The sequence below is a fragment of the Natrix helvetica genome, assembly GCF_964273705.1.
Source record: "Natrix helvetica genome assembly, chromosome: 1".
Lineage (NCBI taxonomy): Eukaryota > Metazoa > Chordata > Lepidosauria > Squamata > Natricidae > Natrix > Natrix helvetica.
This window is the reverse complement of record NC_138548.1, coordinates 171,991,237-172,006,079: the sequence shown is the minus strand read 5'-3', so window position 1 is coordinate 172,006,079 and position 14,843 is coordinate 171,991,237.

The window sequence follows — 14,843 nt, the reverse complement described above, 5'->3', positions numbered from 1 at the left end:
TATTGAGAATTAGATGTATAGCAAGTCCTTGGCCATTAAAAGTAATATATTATACTACCTTATACTGTTGCAAAGACCACATAATGGGTTGCACTTTATCAATGCTAATTCAAGTTCTGAATCTGTGCACCACTTAGTCTCCTCTCATCATTTGAGGGCTTTCTGTATTGTTGATTTCTTCCTTTCACCATAGATACAAATACCTCCTATCTTCTGGAGCTAACATTCCACATGGAACATCCATCATTCCCTATTTCCTGCAATGTTTGTTTAATTAAACTTTGCAGATGAAAGCTTGTCTTCCATATTCCCTAGATACTCAATTTACTTGTTTATGAAAGAGAATGAAAATAATAATAGACAAAATAATAATTCTACCCATCCCAGAGGCTTGACTCAACATAATCTTCACCAATGGAAAAACATTAGCCAAGCTTATGCATAATACTATTAAGCCTGGATTTCAATACTGAAGTTTGTTGAACAAGCACAAAACATGAAGCCACAATAGGCGGTTTTTACATACCATGCTAAACTGAAATTACACAATGATTCAGCATTATACTTAAACCAATCCAATACACATAGTACGCAGAAGTATATTTTGTCTTCTCAAATAAGCCCAGTAGAGAAATCTCCACATACTTGTGAATGCAATCATTTTGAATGACATGAAATGTTGGATTTGCTTATGAAATGCTAGCTCCTGCAGTGGCCAGCAGAGCTAGCAGCAGATTTGGACAGTGAGGAGGTTGGAGAGGAACGTGGGTCAGTCCTGGAGTCTGGGGAAGGCTCCGATGAGGGCTCTGTTTTGGAGGCAGAGCCATATGCCAGTTATCAGCTGCCTTCAGAGTCAGTCATTAGTGAGACAGACGAACAGCTGGAGCCTGTTCCCAATGTGTGCATGCACAGAGTTGCCAGACGAAGGGAACAGCTGAAGAACAGGGGTCAACTTGGGAGTAAGGCCACAGGTGGATGATGAATGGCCCCTCCCAGAGGAAATAAAAGAGGAGTGAAAGAAGAGTGGAGTTTATAGGAGACAATTAGCTTAATTGGTTTGTGACACTCTGAGACTCCTTGCCCAGTTTTGCAGATATCAGCCTGTCAGCTCTCCAAGCCAGGCAAGGTCTGTGACTGTAAATCCTCCCTTGAAAGTCTTTGCTGGATATGAATGAAAAGAATTCACAGTAAATTAATAAAATAGTTTTTTGTCAGGACCAGGAGTTTGCTCCACGCTCTTGGGAAGCCTAGGTCAGAATAAGATCATATTTCTACCTAAGATAGTCCTTGACTTATGACCACAATTGAACTCAAAATTTCTGTTGCCGAGTGAGATATTTGTTAAGTGAATTTTGCCCCATTTTATAATCTTTCATGCCACAGTTGTTAAGTGAATCACTGCAACTGTTAAGTTAATAACCTGGTTGTTAAGTGACTCAGGTTTCCCCTTTGACTTTGTCAGGTCACAAAAGGTGATCACACACAGGACACTGCGACTGTCTTAAACATGAGTCAGTTACCAAGCATCTGAATTTTGGTCACATGACGGTCGTAAGTGTAAAAAATGGTCAAAAATCACTTTTTTCAGTGCTGTTGTAACTTGGAATGGTCACTAAATGAACTTTAAGTTGAGGACTGCCTGTATATAAAGAGACTGCTTGTTTTTATGTTTACATGTTCCCTATAAACCATTGCCTCATCTTAATAATGCATATTGACTTTTACAATTGTTCGTCTATTGACTAGTAAACTGTTAATATCTATGTTCACTCTCTGACTCATTTCATCCCACCAACAGACGAACGTTTGCCAGACATGTGAGCAAAATCCCATCTGGAGATGGAAAGCTGTACCTTTTTCTGGTGTCAATCAACTTAGATCCAATCCTTGCTATGTAAACACATGGCTGACAAGTGCTCGGAGCACATGAGCCAACTGTTCTAAAGGAAATGAGAAGGAAAGGGTGGGGTTTTTCTTTTTTTTTCACAATGAGATTATAATTTTGTTCTGAAAGTGCTTATTTCTGTCCTGAAGCATAGGCAATGTTTGGTGGATCCGACAGCAGGCTGTTCTCTAGGAACATGTGTTTGTAATAGGATACCACTCAGCTACGTACAGCAAATAAACCAAAGATGGGAAATTGGCACACAAGTCAATTAGGAAGTGGTTAGAACTGAAAGTGCCTAAGCAGTATCAACTGACATTGATCCAGGCTCCAAATCTGTCTGCATAACTGTGCCTCCTTGAAGTGAGAAATTCTGAGAAAAGTGAGAATAACTCATGAACACGTTGCCCAGATTTTGCGTGCCAACTTACTTGGTTTTTGATGGAAGAATCAAAGCTTTGTAAACATTAGGCATTTGAGTGACGGAGACACCTAAGTTTCCATGAACTTTAATTTTACAAGTTAATTAAACCCAGCCTTAATTCCATGGTAACATGCAAATCCACTTTTTGTTCAATTTAATCCAAAAAGTTCTTAACGTCGGCATATAAGCACTGGAATGCAAAGTAATAATCAGCAGAACCTGATCCTTTTAAGAGAATTGGACACTCCAACCACAGAACGCTAGTCCAGATGTAAAAAATCCAGGGCCCCTTTGAAACATGATGTGGGTTGGATTAGTGGTGAAATTCAATTTTTTTACTACTGGTTCTGTATGTGTGGCTTGGTGGGCATGGCAGGAGAAGGATAGTGCAAAATCTCCACTCCCACCCCACTCTGGGGCCAACCAGAGGTGGTATTTGCTGGTTCTCCAAACTACTCAAAATTTCCACTACCATTTCTCCAGAACCTGTCAGAACCTGCTGAATTTCACCCCTGGGTTGGATCTCAGCAAATAGCAATTGAAACGAAAACTGTAGTTTTAGTTGCAATTGCAAAGCAACCATTACCTCAAAAAGGGTGCATGCTGTCCTATAGCCTTTGTCATATGTGCCTGATGCATCCACAAACAGTAGAAATAACTTTGCAGTTTGATTAAATCTATGTTGCATAGCATTATTATTTTTTTATGCCATAAGAAATAGGATTAGCAGTGGTCAAGCTAAAAATCACATTTCTCTAAGCTTCCGAGAATTAATGTTCACCTGTGTCTCCAAAGAGTTTCTTAGAATTTCTTGAAATGTCCATAAAATCGATATGGGCATATCATAAGCACATATGGAATCATACCTACAACAAATGCTTCTTTTTGTGCTGCTATCCACAGAAATCTCACAATCAAGCTGCCTAAAACTGGTGAGACAATGTCGTTTTAAAAAAAATAGATAAGAGTTGGGGGGGGGACGTGTCTAAACACTTTCCCCCAATCGCCGTGGCACAGTGGTTAGAGTGCAGTACTGCATTGTATCAATGGTGAAAAGAAGAAATCAACAATACAGAAAGCCCTCAAATGATGAGAGGAGACTAAGTGGTGCACAGATTCAGAACTTGAATTAGCACTGATTAAGTGCAACCCATTATGTGGTCTTTGCAACAGTATAAGGCAGTATAATATATTACTTTTAATGGCCAGGGACTTGCTATACATCTAATTCTCAATATGTATTCTATGCATGCGTACAGGTAGTCTTCACTTAACAATGGTAGTTGAGAAAGAACACAATTGTAGAGAATGATGTCATGAGACCACGCTGACCTACAGTGGCAGTTGCCACAATCCTAAAGTTCAATTGGGTCATTTGTGACCCAGGTTGTTCCAGATTTCATTGGCCAAGAAATTGCTGTTTGCAAGCTCCAGGAAAAAAAGCTTTTTCTGCCATGACTCCTACACTTTGGAATATCACGTCCCCTGAAATGAAATCTGCTCCCACAGTATAGGACTTCTGAAAGAGCCTAAAAACCTGACTTAGAGCCATGATGGTGCAGTGGTTAGAATGCAGTACTGCAGGCTACTTCTGCTGACTGCCAACAGTTCAGCAGTTCAAATGTCACCTGCTCAAGGTTGACTCAGCTTTACATCCATATGTGCTATTCTTGGAACACTTTGTAGCTCAAAGATGTATAATGCTCCACATGATGGTTGGACACATCCTAGCTGAGACACTGTTTTTCATGAACGTAAACAGCTGGGGTTTTCTGAGGCGTAGACACTCTTTGGGGAACATGCCCCAGAGAACAAGGAGACCTTATTAGAGAAACCACTTAGCCCTTGAAATAAACATGAATCTGGTGCAAAGCATGTCGTACTGGCCTCCATGAGAGAGGTCATAGTGCAGAATTGTTATGAGTGCTTTCAAATTTGTTCCCCATTGCATTGGTTCTAAGTGTCAATTGGGAGGGTCGAAGGTTCTGTGCAGGTGTATGCAGAAGCCTCTCCTGGCAACTGAAACTCCTGGAGGAAGTCTCAGAAGCAAAGCAAAACAACACAGCAGCATCCCCTTGTTGCTGGACGCGGGAAGCAGGATTGTTTCATGAAGCAGGTTCAAAGCACTGCTTTGAGCACTGTGAAGGTGAAATGCCTCTTTGGTTTGCACAGCCCTAATAGCCAAGTCCCGCAGAGAACTTAGAGGGCTAGAACAGCAAATGAATCCATTTCTATAGCCTACTGAATAGACAATTTAATTCTGCTTGAAGATCCCTTCATAATAGTCATGTATTGCCATTTTAATGTGACTAGTTAAAAACCAGCCCCGACTTGGCACTATAATCTTCAGCTCAACTTTTATGCTATCTAGTAAAATGCCAAAACTCTGTGCTGAATAAAATGATTGTGATGAACAGTTGTTCCAAAAAAGCCAATAAAGCTTTCTAATTAACTCCCAATGGGTGAATGACAATTAGAGTTATAAAGCCAAATAATTACAATCCGACCACACACATTTATGTTCTATTAAATAGCAATATTGTGCTGTAAAAATTAGTTATTTAAACTATTGGTTGAGATAATCTACCTGGCCTTTTCAAGACAAACAGAGCCGTTAATGTTGGCACCAGGGTTTCACCAACAGTTATTCTGTAGAATTTTAATTTTAAAGGGAATATCTCAACCAATGCAGCATGCACATCTTCAGATTCAAGTACTGCATGGCACGGTTACAGGCTATAAAATGTTGCTTCCCATCATTTGAAATGGGCACAAAAAAGCAGCACAATTGCCAAATGTCGGGCAGCTGTCTTTGAGTACCTAGCTCTGTCTTTAGACATCTGCAGGGTCATCTCTTGTGCAAGAGCCCCCATAAAATGTAGGACCAAACTGCATGGCTGATGACCATAAGAGGATCCAAACAGCATGACTCAGGAAAACAATCCTTCTTTGGGAGATGTAGTTGGGAAGAGGGCTGATATAGCTCCTTCAGTTTTAACACAGAATAATAGAGTTGGAAGGGACTTTGTAGATCATCTAGTCCAACCCCTTGCTAAAGCATGAGAGGCTCTATCATTTCTGATGAATGGCTGTCCAGTCTGTTCTTGAAAGCCTCCAGTGATTAAGCTCTCACAACTTCTGAAGACAAGCTGTTCCATTGGTTGATTGTTCTCACTGTCAGAAAAGTTCTCCTTATTTCTCCATTGAATCTCTCCTTGATCAGTTTCCATCTATTGTTCCTTATCTTAATGCTTTGTAAAATAGATTGTTCCCCCTCCTCTCTGTAACAGAGATTGGAACACTGCTATCATGTCACCTCTGGTCCTTCTCTTCACCAGACTAGCCATGCCCAGTTTTTGCAACTGTTCTTCATGTTTTAGCCTCCAGGCCCCTAATCATCTTTGCTGCTCTTCTCTGCACTCTTTCTAGAGCCTCAACATCCTTTTTTACATTATGGTGACCAAACCAGGATGCAGTATTGTAGGTGTGGTCCTACTAAGGCTTTATAGAGCAGTACTAGTACCTCACATGATCTTGATTCAATCCCTCTATCAATGCAATTTAGGATTGCATTGTTTTTTTGGCTGCTGACACACACTGCTGACTCATATTTAATTGATGGTACACTAGGACACCAAGCTCCCTCTCGCAATTAGTGCTACTAAACCAAGGTTTCATCTGTATGTGCACTTTTGGTTTTCTTGCCTAAGTGTAAGACTTTACTTTTCTCCACATTGAATTTCATTTTGTTAGATAGGCTCACACAACCCCCCCCCCCCCGCAAAAAAAAAAAACATTGTAGCTTTGGGCCATCTAAATAGAGCAGGGAAAAGCCATTTGCTTCATGCATCTTCCTTATCCTTATACAAAATGGAGGACATATTTTATATTTTGTATCAGACAAAATGTTTGATTGCCTGAATTCTCTCTCCCCCAAAGTTACGTATGTATGGAGGTATACATACTTCATGCATTTATAGACAGATATGCAGAAATATGCCAAGAAATGGAAAATTGATCTCTTTTCTATGGTAAACTGTTTTTTATCCCCCATTTTTGCTGCATGACTAAATGGAATTCAATGTTGAGTTCAAAACTCACCCTGCCCTCATCATGTCTGGGCTGGCATTTTGAAAAGATTGTGCTCTTCAAAATTTGCACAAACTTGAAAATAGCTCAAAATGTCAAGAGAAACCACTGGCATTAACTCAGGTTGTCTTTCCCAATTACTTTAGATCTACCACTTATCCTAATCAAGACTTTGACATCAGAGTATGATGTTAATTTATTACTTCCCCTCCCCCTTTAGCAATTCTTGTAGATGGAAATGGTGGGACTTTTTCATTTGTTTGAATGGCACACAATGTCATTGCAGAATGTGTTAAAATGCATTTTATCTCGCTAAGAAACCTGTACTGTAATGCTGTATTTGTTGACCTAGCCAAAAATATTATGAAATGCTTGCACCTGCTTAACAGTAATATTTATCTACTTCCATTTGGAAATGATTGTCTCAATACTGATGCCTCCCTAGCAAGCTTGTGGATTGTTTCATTGTAAGGACAACCAAGGGATAGGGTGGCTTAGTTGCAAAGATGCTGAGCTTGTCAATCAGAAAGGTCAGCAGTTTGGCTGTTTAAATCCCAAGCGCCGCATAATGGAATGAGCTCCCATTACTTGTTCCAGCTTCTGCCAACCTAGCAGTTCAAAAGCATATAAAAATACAAGTAGAAAAGTAGGAACCACCTTTGGTGGGAAGGTAACAGTGTTCCGTGCACCTTCGGCATTTAGTCATGCTGGCCACATGACCCTGGAGAAGTCTTCAGACAGTGCTGGATCTTCAGCTTTGAAACGGAGATGAGCACCGCCCCCTAGAATCAGGAATGACTAGCACATATGTGTGAGGGGAACCTTTCCATTGTTCTCATTGTGTCTTCTATTTTATTTCCATCTTTGTGTCTTAAATGTAAGAATGTTTTTTAAAAAAAGAAAAAAAATCAAAATCATGAGATTGAGCACATATGTGTGAGGGGAACCTTTCCATTGTTCTCATTGTGTCTTCTATTTTATTTCTATCTTTGTGTCTTAAATGTAAGAATGTTTTTTTTTTAAAGAAAAAAATCAAAATCATGAGATTGAGATGTTGTTGAAACCTTGGGATTGAAGGCAACCCAACACATTTGAAGTCCTTGCTTTGGTTTAACAGTGACTCACCGTATCTGATTTTTTTTCTGCTATCGAGTTGCAGTCTCTTGAAAACAAAAACTGTGTTTAACACCCTGAAAAAGATATATCTAACCCCTTAAGGCTTCTAATATAAACAGCTGCAGTTTGAGGTGCATGTATTCCTTTTTTTAAAAAAACTGTCATAAAAAACAAATAGCTCTCTGAAATATTAGAACTCAAGAAACTTTTTAAATATCGTATTTTTTAAAAAATCTCAAACCATGGTTACTTGCAGAACACAGAAGATTATACCGCATTTCTCAATAAATGCATCTAATCCCCAGAGTCACTGAAGTTTGCAACTCCATACAGCAATTTTATTAAAGCGTAAAAAATAAGCTTCTGCACACACTTTTGCATCAGTAAATTGAGCAGGCACCAAATCTCTTGTGGAGGAGAGGAGACTGGCCTTCCCTAATTGCAGAAAACCGAAGGATTATATTGAGGCACTGGAGTGGAGAAGAGATGTATAGGAAGAAAGGAAAGGCAACACTGGCCTACATAAGAAGACCTTGGATGAAGTCTGACAACAAGACCAGCCTATTCCTATTCCCCGTACTACAAGAGGAAAACTGCTCCAGATCTCCAAGACACCCTTTTGACCATGTATAAATTTGCCAGTGTCTTGTTTTAATAATAGAATCCTGTTTAACCAAACTGGCCTAATTATACCTGACAATCAACCAGCCAGCATGGCCAATCGAACAAAATATGATCAGCAGCTCCAATATCTCTTCTGGCTTGTGAATCAGAAAGGCTGAGTTTAGCCTTTCAACACTAAGTATCTTTCCACCTTCCTGTCTGATGGACATGATTGGAATCCTACCAAATTGAGTATCTGCCTGGCTCAATTGACTGACTTATTTATAATCATCCTAACGACAGAGGATTTTGCAAAATAGGCAAGGGCCCTTCCTAGACTTGGACAGCAGTGGACTTAACGTCATTTCGTAGGAGCTAACTTTGATGGTCTTTGACGATCCACAAAATCAAGTAAAGAGCGGTGTCATAGGTGGCAGGAACGTTTTGTCCTAAATATGCCAGAATTGGTTTGTCCGGAAGAAAATTTGTTTCAGCTTCCAATAGCTCAGAGGCCAAGGCGCCCATCAATTAGCATGCAGACATGAGAAGGTATGAAACTACATTTAATCATTTCTTAATCTGTATACACAGATGGGCTTAGATATACAACTGGAGGCATCACAAAGAGATTCATTGGATTCTCAGTCACTCAGAGATACTGTATACTCTGCTCATTCACCCACTTTATTTCCCCCCATTCTGACTGAGACAGTTGTTGGCATCACAAAGTCCATTTAACTTTCCTACTCCTCGTCAGCCATCATCAATAATCCCTAGAACCCAGTGTAGCTTCCTCTATATATTTCTTAATAGTTCAGGGAATGGATTGGTTTCAGAGTCACAATCCACATAATCATTGGGACCAGGAAAATATAACGTTTGATCCTCTGGTGTGACATACTCACAACCTACAGGGTACGCATGCCTTATTACTTACCACTTTGCAGGAGAAATTCTGTTTTGTTCTGCTTTTCACATATATGGTCTGTGCTAATGTGTTCAGGAAGCAAAGCAAGACAACAAAGCATTTAGAGATACCAAGCTATGTGGGATTCCATGAAGGGTGTTCAAATTAAATACATAAATTAATCAAATTAATATAGAATAATTATACATGCTTATATAAAAATGTCCTATATATGTATATATAAAATCTAGTTAGATTGCCAAATGACACACTATTTTGGATAGCAAAACCTCACATGATCTTCTGAGCATGGAGAATTTAGGTTATATATTTGCTTATTGGTTTATTTTTATGCTTATACCAGGATTCAGAATTGCATCATGGTGACCTGCCCTTCAGAAAGGTTAATGAGCTCTAGATAAGGTGTGGTGAATAAAAGTATTTGTCAAATGTACATGCTAGTACACAAACGTAGTTAATTTAAATCAGGAGTGGAAAGGCTAGCTAAGTTTAAAACTCCCTCATACAACCTTCCTCTCCACAAAGTGGCTGTGGCCTATAATTATTATTTAGTTTTAGAATTAGCCATTCAGACACTGATGAATGGAATTAAATGACATTTTGCTTAATTTTAGATGAATTGCAATGGCTATAAATGCTTCATTAAAGAAGAAAATGTTTTCTACAGAGGAATAAAAAAATATGTACCATATGTACTAGTAAAAAGACAAATATTCCTTAATAATAACCTATAAAATGGGCTGGGGAGCTGCCTTATATTTTCTGACAAAAACAGGCTTTGAAGCCAATACAATACCGGAACAAAGTGTTGCAGGCAATTGTTCATGGTCACTGGGGGCTGCAATGCCATCATAGGGGGTCTACGAAGGCTTGAAGAAATATTATGATTCAAATCTTCAGTTAATCCTTGGTAGTCTGTGGTGATGATCCACGGCCACAAAAGGTATTTAAAGAACCTCCGTGGAGACGAAAAGGTTGAGAACCACTAACTGCAACCATTGGTGCTGAGAAATGTGGATCTCTTGCAGATTTGAATGATGATCTGTATTTGAGGAAGGGTTTCAGCAGAATTCAAAGTTGGGTGAGTTTAAACTAATCAGTGGCAGAGCTGGTGATGCAACAGCATAATATAAATTTTTATGTCTACTGGATAAGACCAGAGAATGAGAGACTATGAGTTCTAGTCCTGCCTTAGACATGAAAACCATCTAGGTGACTTTGGGCCAGTCACTTTCTCCAGGCCCAATCCATCTCAAATGGTTGTTTTTGAGAGGAAAATAGGAGGAGGACTAACCCTAACCCTAAACCTAACTTTGAGTTATTTATAAAAAAAATAATGAAAAATAACAAAAAAATCTAAAATAAAATCATTTTTTTAAAAGCAGCCAGAATGGTGGACCTTTGGAGGAGTTGTTTACCTAGGTTTCCCTGTCTTTCATTTCCTTTCCTGTCCTATTAATGCTTACCTTCATTATATATAATTTAGATGCCATCTTTTCCTTCCCTTCATCTCTATCTCCATCTTCCTTATTCTCCTGCTGCTGCTTCATTTTCTTTTGGTGATTCTGATGGAAGGAAAGAGAACAATACCAGAGTCTACACAGTGCTGTTTTTTTATGAGAGTAATTTGTGAGAGTTGGGGAAGAACAAGAACACACTGCTGGGGGGATTAAATTATGTTATAAATAGGGATCTCACAGACAATTTTAATCAAGGGTGTTTGCTTTGTATTATTGTTGTTCTTGACTTGCCAGCTTTTGCTTTTGAGCCTGATTTCTAGCAAGTGCATCACAGGTGGTATTCAGCCAGTTTGGATTGGTTCAGGCGACCGGTAGTAGTGACATGCGGGTGAGGACAGCCCCATCTGCTCTTGATCTATGCCATGTCAGTGTTCCAAATAGCATCCAAAAGTGATTGCTCAAAGTTCCAATTTATTAAGAGAGCCACGTTGGCACATCTGGGAAAACCTGAATCTGAAAGCTTCTCGGTTTTCCCCACCTAGTTGAAAGTTCAAGATCTTGCCCCCACACCCACATCCATCACATGCTCCAATCTCCCACTGCCGTGCTGGCAGTTCCACCCATCCAGTTCCAGTCAGGTGCAGAGGTGCAGAGACAAAGGATGACCTTGGCTTTCTAGAAAGAATTTTGTTATGGATGCATAGCAAGTAACTCCTTACAATCCCCCCTCCCACTTTCCCACAATAGAAAATGCATAGTAGAATAATAGAAAGTGTGGCAGGCCAAAGATCCAAAAGGAAGATGACTGCAGGCCTGACATGCCTTCCTATTTAGCCATGTTTTCTAAGCTGCGCACATGCATGCAAGCTTCACATGCGAGCAAAGTGCATATGTGGAAGGCGCACACACTCATGAAGTGAGCATGCATGCATGAGAGAACCAGTGGTAAACTTATGTGAAACCCACCTCTGAAGTGCATATACATACATGCATACATTCATGTGCCATACATATAAATGTATATTTGGGAGAAGAAGAAAAATGCTAGGTTTGGTTTTAGTTGGGATTGACATGCTATAATTGAAAAGGAGGGGAAATTGAGCACTACAAAGGGGGTGTTTCTGTGTGTGTGTGTTTGTTGGGGGGGATGAATCTCTTTTAAGTCTTCCTTATTCTTGGGTTCTCTAGATGCTACTAAGATACTACTCTAAGATACTGCATAGAATCCTTAAACTCCCTGTAGAGACTACAGACAGCCCATAGGAGCGAAAAGGGAATTTCATACATACATACTTAATATATTCCCTATCACTCCTTCCTGTCAGAGACCTGGGGGAATTATCTTTGGGGTTGTTTCCTTTTTGCTTCAATGTTTTCTTCACAACATTTCTCACTACGTTTTTCACCAGTTTTGCTATTAGCATAAATCCAGAACATATTGCTGATTAAAACATAGGGCTCTCCCAAATCCAACATGGGTCAAAATATTTTTTTGCTGTTTGATCACAACCTAGCAACGTGTTTCAAATACAACATAATTCAACTTCACATAATTTCTATGACAAAAATAAATATTGCAAAAAGTTTAGAATGAGTGTGCATGTGGATGTGGATGTATGTGTGTATATATAAATATATATTCTTTTCCTATTATATACATATATTGGCAGCGGGAAGCAGAAATTATCCAGAGACTTTCATCACTAAGCAACAGATGATATGAAATTCATGTACCAAACTGGAGTTTGGAGGGGGGGTGGGTTAGAAGAGAAAAAGTAGGTGGGGGAATCAACAGCCCTATCCAAACATTTTACTCATGCTTTATTCGGATGCCTGAGCTTTTAAAGAGGCTTTGCTGAATAGCCATGGTCCTGGTGTCGAATTTTCCAAAAAAAAGATCCCTTCTTGGAACCCGTATAAAAAAGATTTAGAATGGAAGAAAGCATGAAAACTTTTCTGCCAATGCTCTAGCTATCCTTACAGGCATCAGCAGAAGCTGATAGTTTTGTCCTTCTGACAAAATGAGCATTATGATGCAGGCTCTGCCTCTATGTAGTGTCACAAATACACACATATAGTAGTCCTTGGGTTATGACCAATTGTATAGCAAGTGTTTGAAGTTATGATGGTGTTGAAAAACGTGATTCTTGATCAGTCCTCACACTTACAAGCATTGCAGAATCTCTACGGTGACATGATCAAAATTGGTCTGCTTGACTACTGGCATGGATTTATGATGGTTGCAGTGTCCTGGGGTTCATGCGATCACCATTTGTCCTTCTCCCAGCCGGCTTCCGACAAACAAAGTCAGTTGAGAAAGCTGAATTTGCTTAACAACCAGATAGTTCACTTAACAACTGCAACGAGAAGGATGTAAAATTGGACATGACCCAATTAACATCTGTCTCACTTAGCAGTGGAAGTTCTGGTCCCAATTGTGGTCGTACGTTGAACGTTACCTGTACAGAAAAGGCCAAATTGACATGGTCACCTTGTGATGCAACATTAGAAGCCACCCACTCCTTGTCACTTCTCAAAGGAAGAAGCAGAAGAGGGGACAAAATCCACAGAGTTTTAAAACTCACATCTTTCTGAGTTGGGCCTGCCAACAGTTCTCGGTTTGTTGCAAAAAGTCCTGAGAGCAACACTCCTGTAAATTCAGCTCCTGTTCTCCAATTATTTGATTGTAGCAAGTCAAACATATAGTGCCTTACTGTCGGATCCCTTCCTACTTTCCTACACTCTGCCTTTCTCTAAAGATAAGGGTTCCCAGGTGAAAAAGTTTCACCAGATAAATAATTAAGTCGTCATCAGAAGAATAACAGATGTTCCCTTCTCTGATTTTAGTTTTATAGTTTTAGGAAGGTGCTACAATATGTTCATGCTTTTCCTGTCCTCATAATCTAGCATCACATTAAAATTCCCACTGTTTACAAGTTAAAATTGTGGAGGGTTGTTTTTAACATTTTTTTCCTTCCTGAAAGGAATGAGTGGTATATCTCACTACTTCATTATCCTGCTTCTTTTCATTAACAAAATATTCTGTATAATGGGTGCTGACTTTCTATTGTTACTCCTCTTTCTTTCCTATAAAATACACATCCTTCTGGGATTATATCCAGGGTTACTCACTGTGGCTTATTTCTAAGACCTGAAGCTAGGGAGAAGGGTGCCGTTCAAGCAGAAAGTCGGGTATATGCAGCAGGAGAAGGACACTGCAAAATCCCCATTCCCTCCCCACTCCTGGGGGAAGATTACTGCAAAATTCCCACCCCTCCCCACCCCACTAACCTGCTTTCCAGCTCCGGTTTCCTGTTCAGGGCAACTAAAGAAGATCAGCTGGGAGGCAGCAGGGGAAGGGCCAGCCTATTTGTCGGTCTCCGAACTACTCAAAGTTTCCACTATCTGTTCTCCACGACCAGCCAGAACTGAATACCACCTCTGATATGCAGAAATATTTCAATTCCTCAGTCCTTCAAAACATATCTTTTTGATGATATGTTGACATCAGAGCAAAACACATGTTTAAAAGCAAGATTTTTTTTATATACTCAACCAATGCTTGTTGAATGCAATTCACAAGAACATTTTCTATCAGCAGGTTACAATTATTCTCCACTTATTCTAAAGTGTCACATAAATTGCAAGAAAATATGAATCCCCTCTGTGATGGGCATCCCAGAAGTTTTATTTCGAGAGAGAAAGAGAAAGATTTGACCCCAACTGGAGAGAGGATCAATGTAGCCTGGAGTACTAAAATGCAGAGATAAATTCCAATAAAGAAGGGACTCTCTTTTCAGGAAAGCCATTTCAAATTATATTTAGTCTGCCTTCACTTTGTAGATTTAGGGCTTTGGGTGTCTGCATTTCATGAAAAGTTCCACCATTGATACCATTGTAATAAAATGATAATAGAATGATAGAGTGGGAAGGAGTTATTTGGTTTTTGGACCTAATTGTCTGCTCCACTCAGAAATACACATTAAGGAGTTGTTGTTGGAACAGATGTTAGTTCAACTTTGATTGAATACAGCCTGTGAACAGTGTCCAGCCCACCATTTCTCTGGGTAACTGGCTTTCGTATCAAATATGTATTATTATTATTATTATTATTATTATTATTATTATTATTATTATTATTATTATTATTATTATTATTATTATTATTATTATTATTGCATCAACAGAATTGTATCACAGCGGCCAGTTGTTTCGCCGGATTTGGCATTGATTACTAGTCGGGCCCCACGCAGGGGCCTAGGACATCGTTACGTATTTTCGTAATATGTGTGCGGATCCAAGCAGTGCGGCCTTTTGCATTTGACTGATGGTGATTTT